Source organism: Nerophis lumbriciformis, linkage group LG04, assembly GCF_033978685.3.
Source record: "Nerophis lumbriciformis linkage group LG04, RoL_Nlum_v2.1, whole genome shotgun sequence".
In the NCBI taxonomy this organism is placed as follows: domain Eukaryota; kingdom Metazoa; phylum Chordata; class Actinopteri; order Syngnathiformes; family Syngnathidae; genus Nerophis; species Nerophis lumbriciformis.
In genome coordinates, this window is record NC_084551.2 from 16,342,778 (window position 1) to 16,357,554 (window position 14,777).

A 14,777-nucleotide genomic window follows, 5' to 3' on the forward strand; every position below is an offset into this window, starting at 1 on the left:
ATAAATATATATATTTATATTATACTTTTTTTATACATATTTATAAATATATATAAAAAATGGGAAAGTTAAAGGTACTGGAAAGGAGGGTCCGGCCGATAGTCGTACCTCAGATTCAAGAGGAGCAATGTGGATTCCGTCCTGGTCATGGAACAACTGACCAGCTCTTTACTCTTGCGGTAATCCTGGAGAAGGCCTGGGAGTATGCCTATCCAGTCTACATGTGCTTTGTGGATTTGGAGAAGGCGTATGACCGGGTCCCCCGGGAGATCTTGTGGGAGGTGCTGAGGGAGTACGGAGTGAGGGGAACCCTGCTGAGGGCCATCCAATCTCTGTACAACCAAAGCGAGAGTTGTGCCCGGGTGCTTGGATGTAAGTCGGATCCGTTTCCAGTGTGGGTTGGTCTCCGCCGGGGCTGGGCTCTGTCACCTATCCTGTTTGTGATTTTCATGGACAGGATTTCTAGGCAGAGTCGTGGCCATGGCGGAGAGGGTATACGTGTCGGGGGGCTAAAGGTTGCGTCACTGCTGTTTGCAGATGATGTGGTCCTGATGGCACCTTCGGTTCGTGACCTTCAGCTCTCACTGGATCGATTCGCAGCCGAGTGTTCAGCGGCTGGAATGAGGATCAGCATCTCCAAATCTGAGCAGGAAACCGATGGTTTGTACAGTCCAGGTAGGGGACGAGACTCTGTCCCAGGTGGAGGAGTTTAAGTATCTCGAGTGTTGTTGTTCACGAGTGAGGGAAAGATGGAGAAGGAAATCAGCCGGAGAATCGGAGCAGCTGGGGCAGTATTGCAGTCTCTCTGCTGCACTGTTGTGGCGAAACAAGAGCTGAGCCAGAAGGCAAAGCTCTCGGTCTACCGAGCTATCTACATTCCTACTCTCATGAAGTGTGGGTAATGACCGAAAGAATAAGATCGCGGATATAAGCGACCGAAATGAGTTTCCTCAGAAGGGTGGCTGGCATCTCCCTTAGAGATAGGGTGAGAAGTTCAGTCACCCGAGAGAGACTCAGAGTAGAGCCGCTGCTCCTTCGCTTGGAAAGGAGCCAGCTTAGGTGGTTCGGGCATCTCGTGCGGATGCCTCACGGGCGTCTCCCTAGAGAGGTCCTCGTTGCACGTCACACTGGGAGGAGACCCCGCGGCAGGCCAAGGACCAGATGGGGGGATTACATCTCCTCTCTGGCCTGGGAATGCTTCGGGATTCCCCAGGAGGAAGTAAAAAATGTTGCTCTGGAGAGGGAAGTCTGGGGGTCTCTCCTGGAGCTGTTGTCCCCGCGACCAGATTCCGGATAAGCGGTTGAAGATGGATGGATGGATGGATAATACATATCATAATAAACACATAATTATTATAACATTTATATTATTATTAGTTTATCGCCTGGGAGTTAAGTCTCCCCTCTTTTAAAAACTAGTGACGCCTCTGTTTCTAACTTTAATTGAGGGTTTTTGAACGCGCCACAGTTATGTAAAATAAGATGCAAAAGTGAAACTCTCTCCTATGCTGTCACAAATAGATTTATTATATGTTTAGCTTACTTTTATCACCTCATCATTGTCGCAACATGCTGGTGCTGTGTGTGAATGCTTAAAGGTGAGCTTTGATTATGACATCTGTATTGAGTGAGGTGTTCAAAGTTAAGTTTGCCGCTATCCAGGTTGAAGAAAGCATTTTGTATATTTGATAGGAAGTGTAGGTAATTTTAGATATTCTTAATTTTTCTCAATTAACCTTACTATTGAACCTCCACGGCTATATTGATTTACAATTAACATTTATGATGTCTTTATCCGTAAATTACATATATCTAAATGATGGAAAATAATATTGAAACTTTAGAAATGTTCAGGGGCCCCCTGTGCATGGGGCAGTATCCGCATTTGTCTATGTGTGCACTGGGATTGACTGGAAACCCAACTGTAGCCCACCTCTTGCCCATAGTCAGTTGGAATAGGCTCCAGTTTCCTCATGACGTTCAACACCATCAGCGGCAGAAAATCAGTGAGTTAAAACATTATGGGTTTTCATCTATTAAGGCTAAAAACTACACAACTGCAACTAATCTAATTAACTTTGTGTTGCGTGACAAAAACATTAAACAGCGCATTTAGTACTTTAGTTGTGTCTCTAATGGAGTGGTTGCGGTTTGGATTAGCAAATTAAAAGTGTTGACAGAACTAATTCATTGACACTTAATTTGGATGTAAGCACCTTAAATGTAATACAACTGGCACTTTGAAAATCAGAGCTAATACCTAGGCACTGCAGGCCTTTACCAACCAGCAGTACTATACTTATAATTTTGTAGTAGTGCTGAGTGTAGTCGTGGATTATAAAAATAATAATCTGCTGCTAAATTGTGAGTTGCACATAAGAGGCTAGTAAAATGCAATCGTTGACCTTTTTGACAGAAAATACTCAAATATTCCAACCATTACTGCATCTTAGGCGGCTCCACATAAGTGTAAATCTCTTTCTGTGTTTAAGAAAAATGTAAAAATCATTATGATGAAAACATATGATTTGGAGTAAATTATTGTTTTTATGTTTGTTTATTATATTGTATGTTATGAAAAATAAATTGGGCCTTAATAGTCATTTGAGTTTAACATCAAATGTGGTAGCTTTGTGGATAGGGAGGCAAGGCAACTTTAGGCAAGGCAACTTTATTTGTATAGCGCTTTTCATACACAAGGCAGACTCAAAGTGCTTCACAGACAACAAAGTGAAATGAAAGAAAGCAAAATTAAAATGCAGACAATAAAAATAAAAACAGTGCGGATGTCAAAAGTTAAAAGGTTTACAAAGGGCGGCTAATCTATGGATTTTTCTTCGCTAACGGCTAAATTATGTAATGGATTAAGTAAAGAAATCAAACAAAGTACCAAAATTATCTACTTTAAGAAACTGTTCAAACTCAAAATGTAATTAACTCAAGTAAAAAGAATCCTGATAAATATCTTGAACCTGATTTAAAAAAGGAGAAAATCTTCTTCATTTTATAAAGAATGAATAAAGACATCAATGACTTTTCTGTTTTGTTTGATCAGCCGTTTTACTGCCGTGTTGCAGGCACCATTTATAAACAATTAGGGTATATAAATAAACAATATACAAAATCTTTTTATGTGAATATCTCATTTCACATTGTACCCGTTTATATCTGCAGCTAATATATGACATTCTTTTTTTCTTTAAACATTTTGTGGGTGCGGCTAATAGTCTGGAAAATACTGTAGTTTATGTTCTGCATTGTTGGATTATTGAATTAGAGGAGCGTCTATGGAGATACTGTTAGCTGCCTTGCCGCCTATGTGGCAGCTATTTTTGAGCATCAAAAATAGGAATTGACATTTTCAAATGTTAACTGTCCCGGAGAATCGGAGCGTAAGACCCGGTTCCCATTAACCCCGATGTTTGATGGCCAACCCTACATATGAACATAGTAACATCAACAAATTTAAAAAATATTATAGTTTGTCTATGGATTTTCTCATTCATACCCCGTCTTCCGCCCGAATGCAGCTGAGATAGGCTCCGGCACCCCCCGCGACCCCAAAAAAGGGACAAGCGGTAGAAAATGGATGGATCCAGGTCATTGTAATCTCGAGGCATTCAATCGATCGCAACTGGACTGTCTGGTTTGTCTTAAAAGACGTTACAACTCTCATCCAAGTAGGCTTCATCAGTTCATGCTCATAGACTTAGATTGGTCGGACTGGAAGTCTCTCCAGAGAGTGGTGAGGGCGGCGGAAAAGATCATCAGGACTCCTCTTCCTCCTATCCAGGAGATCGCAAAAAGCCGCTGCCTGACCAGGGCTCAGAAAATCTTCAAAGACTCCTCCCACCCCCACTAAGGACTGTTTTCAGTGCTGGACTCTAGAAAGAGGTTCCGCAGCCTCCGAAGCAGAACCTTCCGGTTCTGTGACAGCTTCTTCCCTCAGGCCGTAAGACTCTTGAACGCATCATAAAAATCCCCTCAACTCCCCCCAAAATGGATTAACTCGCTGGAATAAAAAAGACAATATAACATACATCCATTAACGTGGATGCATATGAAAAAGTGCAATATATTTATCTGTACAGTAACCTATTTATTTATTTATATATGCACCTTATTGCTTTTTTATCATGCACTATCATGAGCTAATGCAACACAATTTCGTTCTTATCTGTACTGTAAAGTTCAAATTTGAATGACAATAAAAAGGAAGTCTAGTCTAGTCTAGTCTAGTCTTAGATTTGATCGGGTAGATCTAGTCTATTAGCTGGTGCCAAAACCCCAACTATTTATCAACTATTTTGAGCAAACATTCCGCAGAAATCAATGGTAAACTTTTACAACTGTGCCATCAGCAGTGTCCTCACTTACTGCTTTTTAGTGTGGTTTGCTAGCTGCACTAAAGCGAACCAACAGGCCCTCCAGCGAGTGGTTAAAGCGGCGGGGAAAATTACAAGGACGATACTCCCAGAGATGAGTGCCATGTACACAACTCGCTGCCTAAAGCGAGTACACAACATCCTGAAGGACAGATACCACCCAGCACATGGCCTCTTCAACCTGCTACCCTCTGGAAGGAGGTATGGATTGATTCGCGCCAGGACCACCAGAATTTCTCACAGTCTGTATCCCCAGGCTGTGAGACTGCTAAATTAACAGCCTGCCCCTTTGCTGCCTCGGACCATCTTATTACCTCACTCTTCACCACCTCAATAATTGTGCTCTGGACATTGCATTGCTGCAACATCAACGTAACACCCATCAGACATCCGACTGTTTCCACCTCCATGTCCCTCTATTCGCCATCTTCCTAACAATGCTAAACTGTAAACTATGGTCAACCTGCACTTCAATGCAGTTTCTATGCCGCTGGACAAAGCTCAAACAAAATCTCGTTGACATGTATGACTTAAGTGTTACTATGACAATGACAGGGGTGTGATAATCTTATGTTGTATGATGCCGAAAACCCCCCCGAAATCAAGCAACACCATGGTAGCAGAACACCAACGGACTCAGAATCGTCAGAGCCATCCCTGAAAGTCATCAAAAGTTACAGTGCCTCAGAGTTCATTGAGACATTTAACTATCAACATTTTAACAGCTCATTAGTGACGTCGGTGCCAGATTTGAAGAAACGGAACGATTGAAACTAAAATAAACAAAACAGTAAAGGACAAAGTTCAAGTCGAACGACTTGTATGAGTGTACGTTCTTTCATGCACGTGTGTGAGTGGTGCAACACAGTAGCAGTGTGCCCAGGGCTCGCATCCAAACAGCTGGCACCCATCTGTTTCTGTGTCTACTGCTGTGGCCTGTGGCTCATGGAGCGAGGTGCACGGGCATGCTGAGTCTGGGGCTGCACCATTAATGTTGAGGTAGGCTGCATGAATGTGGTTAATGGTGAGCGACTGCTCCTGTGCGTATATTGCATGTGGTTTTGCACTTGACGTGTGTGTGTGTGTATGTGTGTCAGTGTACACATGGGTAAATGATCTTGTGTATGTGTGTGTGTGTGCATCCTGAAAATGCTACATGTACGTATGTGGGTTCGTAATAATGAAATTATTGATCCGCTTGCCAGTGATATGTATTCAATATACGCAAAAGCGATCACATCTCACATCATTAGAGTTGGCTTCACTCCGAGTGTCCAAACGCTTCCATCATGTGGCCTGCTCCAGATGTGAGTCATTGCAGAGTAGTTTTCAATCTTTCCAGGTATCATTTATCCAAATCCTATGCATCCAGTAGTCTGAACAGAACGTTAACCATAATTTGTCTAGATTTCCGTCATTACTTTACGGTTGCACCGCCATGACTGCTCTGTAAAAATATGTGTTTTCCAATTCTATCAAAAAATGCATAAAGAACATATTTTTTTGTAATCTGGATTAGAATATCCACTATGTATTTTAGTTTCTCATATCTGGTTTGATATGTGCGTTTTACTTATAGGTCAACTAAAAATTGACCCATCTTTTGCTAAATTTGCTCCATGAAGAGATATTTATGTCCACGAGAGGGCAGTGTTGGTCGTGGAATCATTTAGTGCTTCTGCAGTGCTTCTGCGGTGTTAACCTTTGCCATTAAATTGTATGCTGTAGTCCAAAAAATCTACTGTACACTATAATTGTTTTATTATCGTTTTTTTTAAACCATTGTTATCAATTAGGTTATCAATTAGGCTACTGTGCTGCCTGTGTTATTATAGTCTGTGTTATTAAACCCCAATACATCAGATTGACTTGAAATTTCTCACACGGCTCAATACACTCTACTAAAGCACACACAGTATCAGTTTTGCTAAATAACCACATACTATATATATATATATATATATATATAAGAAATACTTGACTTTCAGTGAATTCTAGCTATATATATATATATATATATATATATATATATATATATATATATATATATATATATATATATATATATATATATATATATTTATTTATTTTTTATTTTTTATTATATATATATATATATATATATATATATATATATATATATTTATATATACATATATAAATAAATAAGAGAAATACTTGAATATCAGTGTTCTTTTATTTACACATATACACACATATAACACTCATCTACTCATTGTTGAGTTAAGGGTTGAATTGTCCATCCTTGTTTTATTCTCTGTCACTATTTTTCTAACTATGCTGAACACCCTCTCTGATGATGCATTCTGCTTCGTCTCCTTGTTGTGTGCGCAGTTGTGCACTGCACTCTCTAAAAGCCGTAGATGTTTATGTCACATATGCATGTACAGTAGATGGCAGTATTGTCCTGTTTAAGAGTGTCACAACATTGCTGTTTACGGCAGACGAACTGCTTTACGGTAGACGGAAACGTGACTGCTGTTGTTGTGTGTTGTTACCGCGCTGGGAGGACTTTAATGAAACTGCCTAACAATAAACCCACATAAGAAACCAAGAACTCGCCCTCCTTCATTCTACAGTTATAACGTGATTGGGCAGGCACGCTGTTTATATTGTGGGAAAGCGGACGTGAAAACAGGCTGTCGACACGTCACTCAGGTCCGCCTGAATTTCGGTAGATTTTCGGGAGAAAATTTGTCCCGGGAGGTTTTCTGGAGAAGCGCTGAATTTCGGGAGTCTCCCGGAAAATCCGGGAGGGTTGGCAAGTATGTCTTAAGTGAGCTGAACTAGGTTCCAGTTCAGCCATATAGAACATGGACGAATGGATGGTGTGTCTCTTTTGGACAGGTTCAATGTTGGACTAAATGCTAATGAATTTTTTTATGTTAATTGTGGCAAGAACATTGGACTTGCTTTGACTAAAATTGAACTCCACCATCAATAATGTATGTATTCCAAAACCCTGACACAAAGCTCTCACTGGCCTTTACTCACATTTATCACAAATTGAAGCGAGTGGATCAATCAAAAAATATCGACAGTATCATAAACAGTAACAGATTAATATGTAATGAGATTGATATGCTTCAGTTCTTTTCTATGCTTGCTTTCAAATACATTTGTATATTTTAGTCTTGTTCATATTTTCACATTGTTGATATTGTTTACAAACTATAGAAATATGTTCTTGGACACTGCAGGCTCTGGAGGCTAAAAGCCAAAATATGTTAATAAGAGCCAAAGGTAGTTTTTGAATTTGGTATATTGTGTGCGATAGCCTAAAAGGGAACATTTGTATTATTTTGTTGATATCCTCACATTGTCTCGTAAAGATTCGGTATTGTTGTTGAATTGTTCACAAATAATTACGTTTTGTTTTTTGTTTAACTTTTTGGAGACATTTGATTTGAATTATCTTCAAAGCAAAACAGGACAAACCTTAAGGGTGCAAAATAATTTTGGACCCCCCACCCCCCCACTTCCTTTTTTTTTAGCTCAAATTTCTCAATAAACTTTAGTCCTAAATAAAAATAGCAAGTTTGGAATGTTCTTTTTTCACCCTTTTGATCAGGTTTTCATTAGTAAAACAATTCATGTTAATCAAATGTATACTAAATTAAAAACTGTGACATCATTTGATCAAAAGGCTTTCAAATAATACATAAAAAAACATTTGGTATTTATGTTTAGGGCTGAAGTTTATTTGAGCAAGACAATATATATCTGTATGTATGTATATACACTATATTGCCAAAAGTATTTGGCCACCTGCCTTGACTCACATATGAACTTGAAGTGCCATCCCATTACTAACCCATAGGGTTCAATATGATGTCGGTCCACCTTTTGCAGCTATTACAGCTTCAACTCTTCTGGGAAGGCTATCCACAAGGTTGTGGAGTGTGTTTATGGGAATTTTCCACCATTCTTCCAAAAGCGCTTTGGTGAGGTCACACACTGATGTTGGTCGAGAAGTCCTGGCTCTCAGTCTCCGTTCTAATTCATCCCAAAGGTGTTCTGTCGGGTTCAGGTCAGGACTATGTGCAGGCCAGTCAAGTTCATCCACACCAGACTATGTCATCTGTGTCTTTATGGACCTTGCTTTGTGCACTGGTGCACAGTCATGTTGGAAGAGGAAGGGGCCTGCTCCAAACTGTTCCCACAAGGTTGGGGGCATGGAATTGTCCAAAATGTTTTGGTATCCTGGAGCATTCAAAGTTCCTTTCACTGGAACTAAGGGGCAAAGCCCAACTCCTGAAAAACAACCCCACACCACAATTCCTCCTCCACCAAATTTCACACTCTGCACAATGCAGTCCGAAATGTACTGTTTCTCCTGGCAACCTCTAAACCCAGACTCGTCCATCAGATTTCCAGATGGAAAAGCGTGACTCATCAATCCAGAGAACGCGTCTCCACTGCTCTAGAGTGCAGTGGCGACGGGCTTTACACTACTGCGTCCCACGCTTTGCATTGGACTTGGTGATGTATGGCGTAGATGCAGCTGCCCATTCCATGAAGGTCTCTGCGTACTGTACGTGGGCTAATTGGAAGGTCACATGTGCAGAAAGTCAGCGACCTCTTTGCACTATGCGCTTCAGCATTCGCTGACTCCTCAGTTTAAGTGGCCTACCACTTTGTGGCTGAGTTGCTGTTGTTCCCAAACTCTTCCATTTTCTTATAATAAAGCCGACAGTTGACTTTGGAATATTTAGGAGCGAGGGAATTTCACGACTGGATTTGTTGCACAGGTGGCATCCTATGACAGATCCACGCTTTCTGTGTTGAGTTTGCATGTTCTCCCCGTGACTGCATGGGTTCCCTCCGGGTACTCCGGCTTCCTCCCACTTCCAAAGACATGCACCCGGGGATAGGTTGATTGGCAACACTTAATTGGCCCTCGTGTGTGAATGTGAGTGTGAATGTTGTCTGTCTGTCTGTGTTGGCCCTGCAATGAGGTGGCGACTTGTCCAGGGTGTACCCCGCCTACCGCCCCAATGCAGATGAAATAGGCTCCAGCACCCCCTGGTGTCCCAAAAGGGACAAGCGGTAGAAAATGGATGGATGGAAGTACAATAATAAAATGATTACAACATGTTTTATCCCCTTTGGAAAATGAAGGACTTATATGTCCTATTTGGCTTTGGGGTATTGTCAATTGAAATTTGAAAATTTACTATGAAACAATTGTGTATAATGGAGTAAAATAACAACATATATGGCCAAAATACAGCAAAAATTTAAGACATTATACTATTATAAATTATACTATTATAGAAATAGATTGTCTTTTATTATGAGTCATGATAAACCAGAAAACATCATAAACTAACTTAATAATATTGACAAATTTCAAGTAAAAAATACATGCATCAGCAACTGACCATGTATTTACAGTGCAGTACGATACTGTACATGGAATTGGGTAGATACCAACATTTGCAGTATGGCACCCGTTTAAACACAATCAGGTTTATCCCGGGGGCGGCAGCCCAAAATGTTGAAAGAGCCATATTGGACCAAAAATACAAAAAAATAAATCTGTCTGGAGCCGCAAAAAAATTAAAGCCTTATATGCGTTTGTATAAGTGTTAAAATGAAGGCAACACATGATGTAAGTGTCTATATTAGCTATATTATTCTACTATCAAAATGACTATGTGTTGCAGTCCGATGCAAATCTTTGTTGACAGAAATGTTGAAATGTAATATTCATTCTACATATTTTTACACAATTAGAACACATTATTAAAACAGAGGCTTTTCAGAGGGTGTGATAACTCCTGGAAATGACTGGCTTACAATGGCCAAAGGTATAGATGTGTGTGTTCAATCAAGTTGAAGGAAACGGAAACTACAAATAAAATGAGCTCAAATATACCTAAAATACAAGGCATAATGATGCATTATGTACATACAGCTAGCATAAATAGCATGTTAGCATCATTTAGCTTGCAGTCATGCACTGACCAAATATGTCTGATTAGCACTCCACACAAGTCAATAACATCAACAAAGCTCACCTTGGTGCATTCACGCACAGCTTAAGACGTTTGATGGACAAATAGAGACACATAAGGAGTGGCATAAAACACGTCTTTCTGTGGCAGCATCAAGGAAAGTCGTATATGTAAACAAACTACGGTGCGTTCAAGGACTACAGAAATGAGGACAAAATGATACTCTCACCAGCAGGCCGATATTATCGGCCGATAAATGCTTAGTTTTTTTATCATCAGAGTTTGCATGTTCTCCCCGTGACTGCGTGGGTTCCCTCTGGGTACCCTGGCTTCCTCCCACCTCCAAAGACATGCACCTGGGTAAAGGATGATTGGCAACACTAAATTGGCCCTAGTGTGTGAATGTGAGAGTGAATGTTGTCTGTCTATCTGTGTTGGCCCTGTGATGAGGTGGAGACTTGTCCAGGGTGTACCCAGCCTTCCGCCCGATTGTAGCTGAGATAGGCTCCAGCGCCCCCCACAACCCCAAAAGGGACAAGCGGTAGTAAATGGATGGATGGTATCGTTTTTTTTTTTTTTGTTTTTTTGTTTTTTTAATTAAATCAACATAAAAAACACAAGATACACTTACAATTAGTGCACCAACCCAAAAAAAAAAACTCCCTCCCCCATTTACGGGGGAGGGAGGTTGTTTCTTTCTGTTATTAATATTTATGTTATTAATATTTCTGGTTCCTACATTATACATCAATACAGTCTGCAAGGGATACAGTCCGTAAGCCATACTTGCCAACCTTGAGACCTCCGATTTCGGGAGGTGGGGGGTGGGGGGGCGTGGTCGGGGTGGGGCGGGCGCGTGTTTGGGGGCGTGGCTAAGAGGAGAGGAGTATATTTACAGCTAGAATTCACCAAGTCAAGTATTTCATATATATATATATATATATATATATGAAATACTTGACTTTCAGTGAATTCTAGCTATATATATATATATTTATTTTATTATATATATATATATATATATATATATATATATATATATATATATATATATATATATATATATATATATATATATATATATAAATAAAAGAAATACTTGAATTTCAGTGTTCATTTATTTACACATATACACACAGATAACACTCATCTACTCATTGTTGAGTTAAGGGTTGAATTGTCCATCCTTGTTTTATTCTCTGTCACTATTTTTCTAACCATGCTGAACACCCTTTCGCAGGTACCCAGAAAGGTTTCGAGTACCACCAAAAAAACTGAATCTCTGAAGACAGTATACAAATCTGTGTTAAAGGTGTACAAATACTGTTTGTATAATAAGCATGTCATTGTTTACAAATGAGGGTTAAGAGTTCAGTACTAAAACAAAAAAAAAAGAATGTGGCTTAAGTACAGTTTTTGAATTGAGCTGCTGCATTTTTTGGTTGGGTTGTTTATTTATTTTGAGTAACTTCTACATTTCTAAAAGGGGAGGAATATAATAGAGTGATTTATGTTTGTCTGTTGCCATCTCCTGGTGAATGTTGGCTATAGCGTACTGGGGTTACTTTTTGTTTGGCCAACGATTTACGTGGTGTTGCGCACCTGACGTCAAGTGTGTGAGTCTGTTCTGAAGTCTACAGTAAGAGACGTACTTCATCACCTCGCCTGGTTATTGCCTCCAACTCAATATATTACAACAACATTGCTGTTTACGGCAGACGAACTGCTTTACGGTAGAATAAAACATGACTGCTGTTGTTGTGTGTTGTTGCCGCGCGGGAGGACGTTAATGAAACTGCCTAACAATAAACCCACATAATAAACCAAGAACTCGCCCTCGATCATTCTACAGTTATAACGTGTTTGGGCAGGCACGCTGTTTATATTGTGGGAAAGCGGACGTGAATACAGGCTGTTGACACGTCACTCAGGTCCACATGGAGCTGGAGGGGGCGTGGCTTCCAGCTCCGCCTGAATTTCTGGAGATTTTCGGGAGAAAATTTGTCCAGGGAGGTTTTCGGGAGAGGCGCTGAATTTCGGGAGTCTACCGGAAAATCCGGGAGGGTTGGCAAGTATGCCGTAAGCACACATGATTGTGCGTGCTGCTGGTCCACTAATAGTACTAACCTTTAACAGTTAATTTTACACATTTTCATTAATTACTAGTTTCTATGTAACTGTTTTTATATTGTTTTACTTTCTTTTTTATTCAAGAAAATGTTTTTAATTTATTTATCTTATTTTATTGTATTCATATTTTTAAAAAGGACCTTATCCTCACCATACCTGGTTGTCCAAATTAGGCATAATAATGTGTTAATTCCACGACTGTATACATCAGTATCGGTTGATATCGGTATCGGTAATTAAAGAATTGGACAATATCGGAATATCGGATATCGGCAAAAAGCCATTATCGGACATCCCTAATGTTTAATGTAAACAGTGGGATTTCTAACAACTAGGAAGGTTTGTGTCATGTTTGTCCAACTACAGAAACCATATAAAAACAAAAATAAATATTTTTTCCTCATCTTTTTCCATTTCCATACATTTTTGAAAAAGCTCCAGGGAGCCACTAGGGCGGCGCTAAAGAGCCGCTTGTAGCTCGAAAGCCGCGCGTTGCCGACCTCACCAGGTAAACCAATCGAGCACCGAGCCAAGCGGAGTTATAAGTCACTGGACTTGATCAGTCCAGTGCTTGATCAGGCAAGTCCTCTTCCTTTACACACACACCTCACCGAAGAAAGACGAGAAGGAGCATAGGACCGTTTTTTGTCGGTGCCAGTTTTAACCCGAGACATGCCCGAACACTAATCCTGGAATGTTTATTCCCGCGGCAGGACGATATTGTGCGATGAGGAAGAGCCGCGGGGAGCACCAAGTCGGACTGTCCTCTAGTCAGCGTCCTGATATGTCAGCATATGAAGGAGTGGTCAGTGTGACGTTATTGGCACACATTCTGTAAAGCTTTTTGGCGACCTGTCGCTAATAACCTCCAGATCGTTCCGTTCCAAGACAATTGTCATCCATGCAGGGGAGCATCTGTGGCAGTAGTTGCTGACTAAGCAACACCGCAAGGTAACAAGGTAAGCCGGTGCATGTTATCTGTGGACTATGATGCAGTGGGTGCAACTCGCTTTATTGAGCCACGTCATACAATATGATATTTTGTTGTTGTGTTAGAATGCTGCAGGTGTATGATTGTGGTAAATGTCAAAGTAAAAAAAACAACAACCTCTATGTGTCTCCCTTAGGGCAGTGTTTTTCAACCACTGTGCCGCGGCACACTAGCGTGCCGTGAGATACAGTCTGGTGTGCCGTGGGAGATTATCTAATTTCACCTATTTGGGTTAAAAATCTTTTTTGCAAACCAGTAATTATAGTCTGCTAATGATGTGTTGTTGTTGAGTGTCGGTGCTGTCTAGAGCTCGGCAGAGTAACCGTGTAATACTCTTCCATATCAGTAGGTGGTAGCCGGTAGCTAAATGCTTTGTAGATGTCGGGAACAGCGGGAGGCAGAGTGCAGGTAAAATGGTATCTAATGCCATCCATCCATCCATTTTCTACCGCTTATTCCCTTCGGGGTCGCGGGGGGCGCTGGAGCCTATCTCAGCTACATTCGGGTGTCTAATGCTTAAACCAAAAATAAACAAAAAGGTTAGTGCCCCTAAGAAAAGGTATTGAAGCTTAGGGATGGCTATGCAGAACAAAACTAAAACTGAACTGGCTGCAAAGTAAACAAAAACAGAATGCTGGACGACAGCAAAGACTTACTGTGGCGCAAAGACGGCGTCCACAAAGTACATCCGAACATGACTTGACAATCAACAATGTCCCCACAATGAAGGATAAAAACAACCAACATCTTCTTGATTGTTAAAACAAAGTAGATGCGGGCAATATAACCGAAAGGTAAAACACGAAACTGCTACAGGAAAATACCAAAAAAAGAGAAAAAGCCATTAAAATAGGAGCGCAAGACAAAAACTACAACAATACACACAGGAAAACAGCAATAAACTCCAAATAAGTCAGGGCGTGATGTGACAGGTGGTGACAGTACACCTACTTTGAGACAAGAGCTATAGTGATGCATGCTTGGTTATGGTTTAAAGTCATATCCAACAATTGTGACAACGACTTTTTACTGTCAACCGAGTTTTGTTTTTTAATGACGTCTGCTGGTGGTGTGCCTTCGGATTTATTCAACGCAAAAAATGTGCCTTGGCTCAAAAAAGGTTGAAAAACACTGCCTTAGGGGACATCACATTTACATTTGATGTACATCAACAATACTTTAACTAGTCAATTTAATGAGATGATACATTGTGTGTATTGGTTATGTTTTATGTATGTATCACTAAAACAATGCGAATGGGTTATGGTCCTTGCTTTAGGACATTGGTGT

The 14,777-nt window shown here is 40.4% G+C and overlaps 1 protein-coding gene across 2 annotated transcripts in view; it reads left to right on the forward strand.

The window, feature by feature from the left end:
* The first annotated feature begins 13,110 nt into the window (after positions 1-13,110).
* The window catches only part of LOC133596884 (plectin-like), a 227,388-nt gene continuing 225,721 nt past the window's right edge, over positions 13,111-14,777 (forward strand). Inside the window, exon 1 of one of the 2 annotated variants that reach the window (XM_061949798.2) lies at positions 13,111-13,455. The gene's annotated coding sequence lies outside the window, so the exon portion shown is untranslated. The remainder of the gene's footprint in view (positions 13,456-14,777) is intronic. The other variant, XM_061949815.2, reaches the window with a different exon arrangement.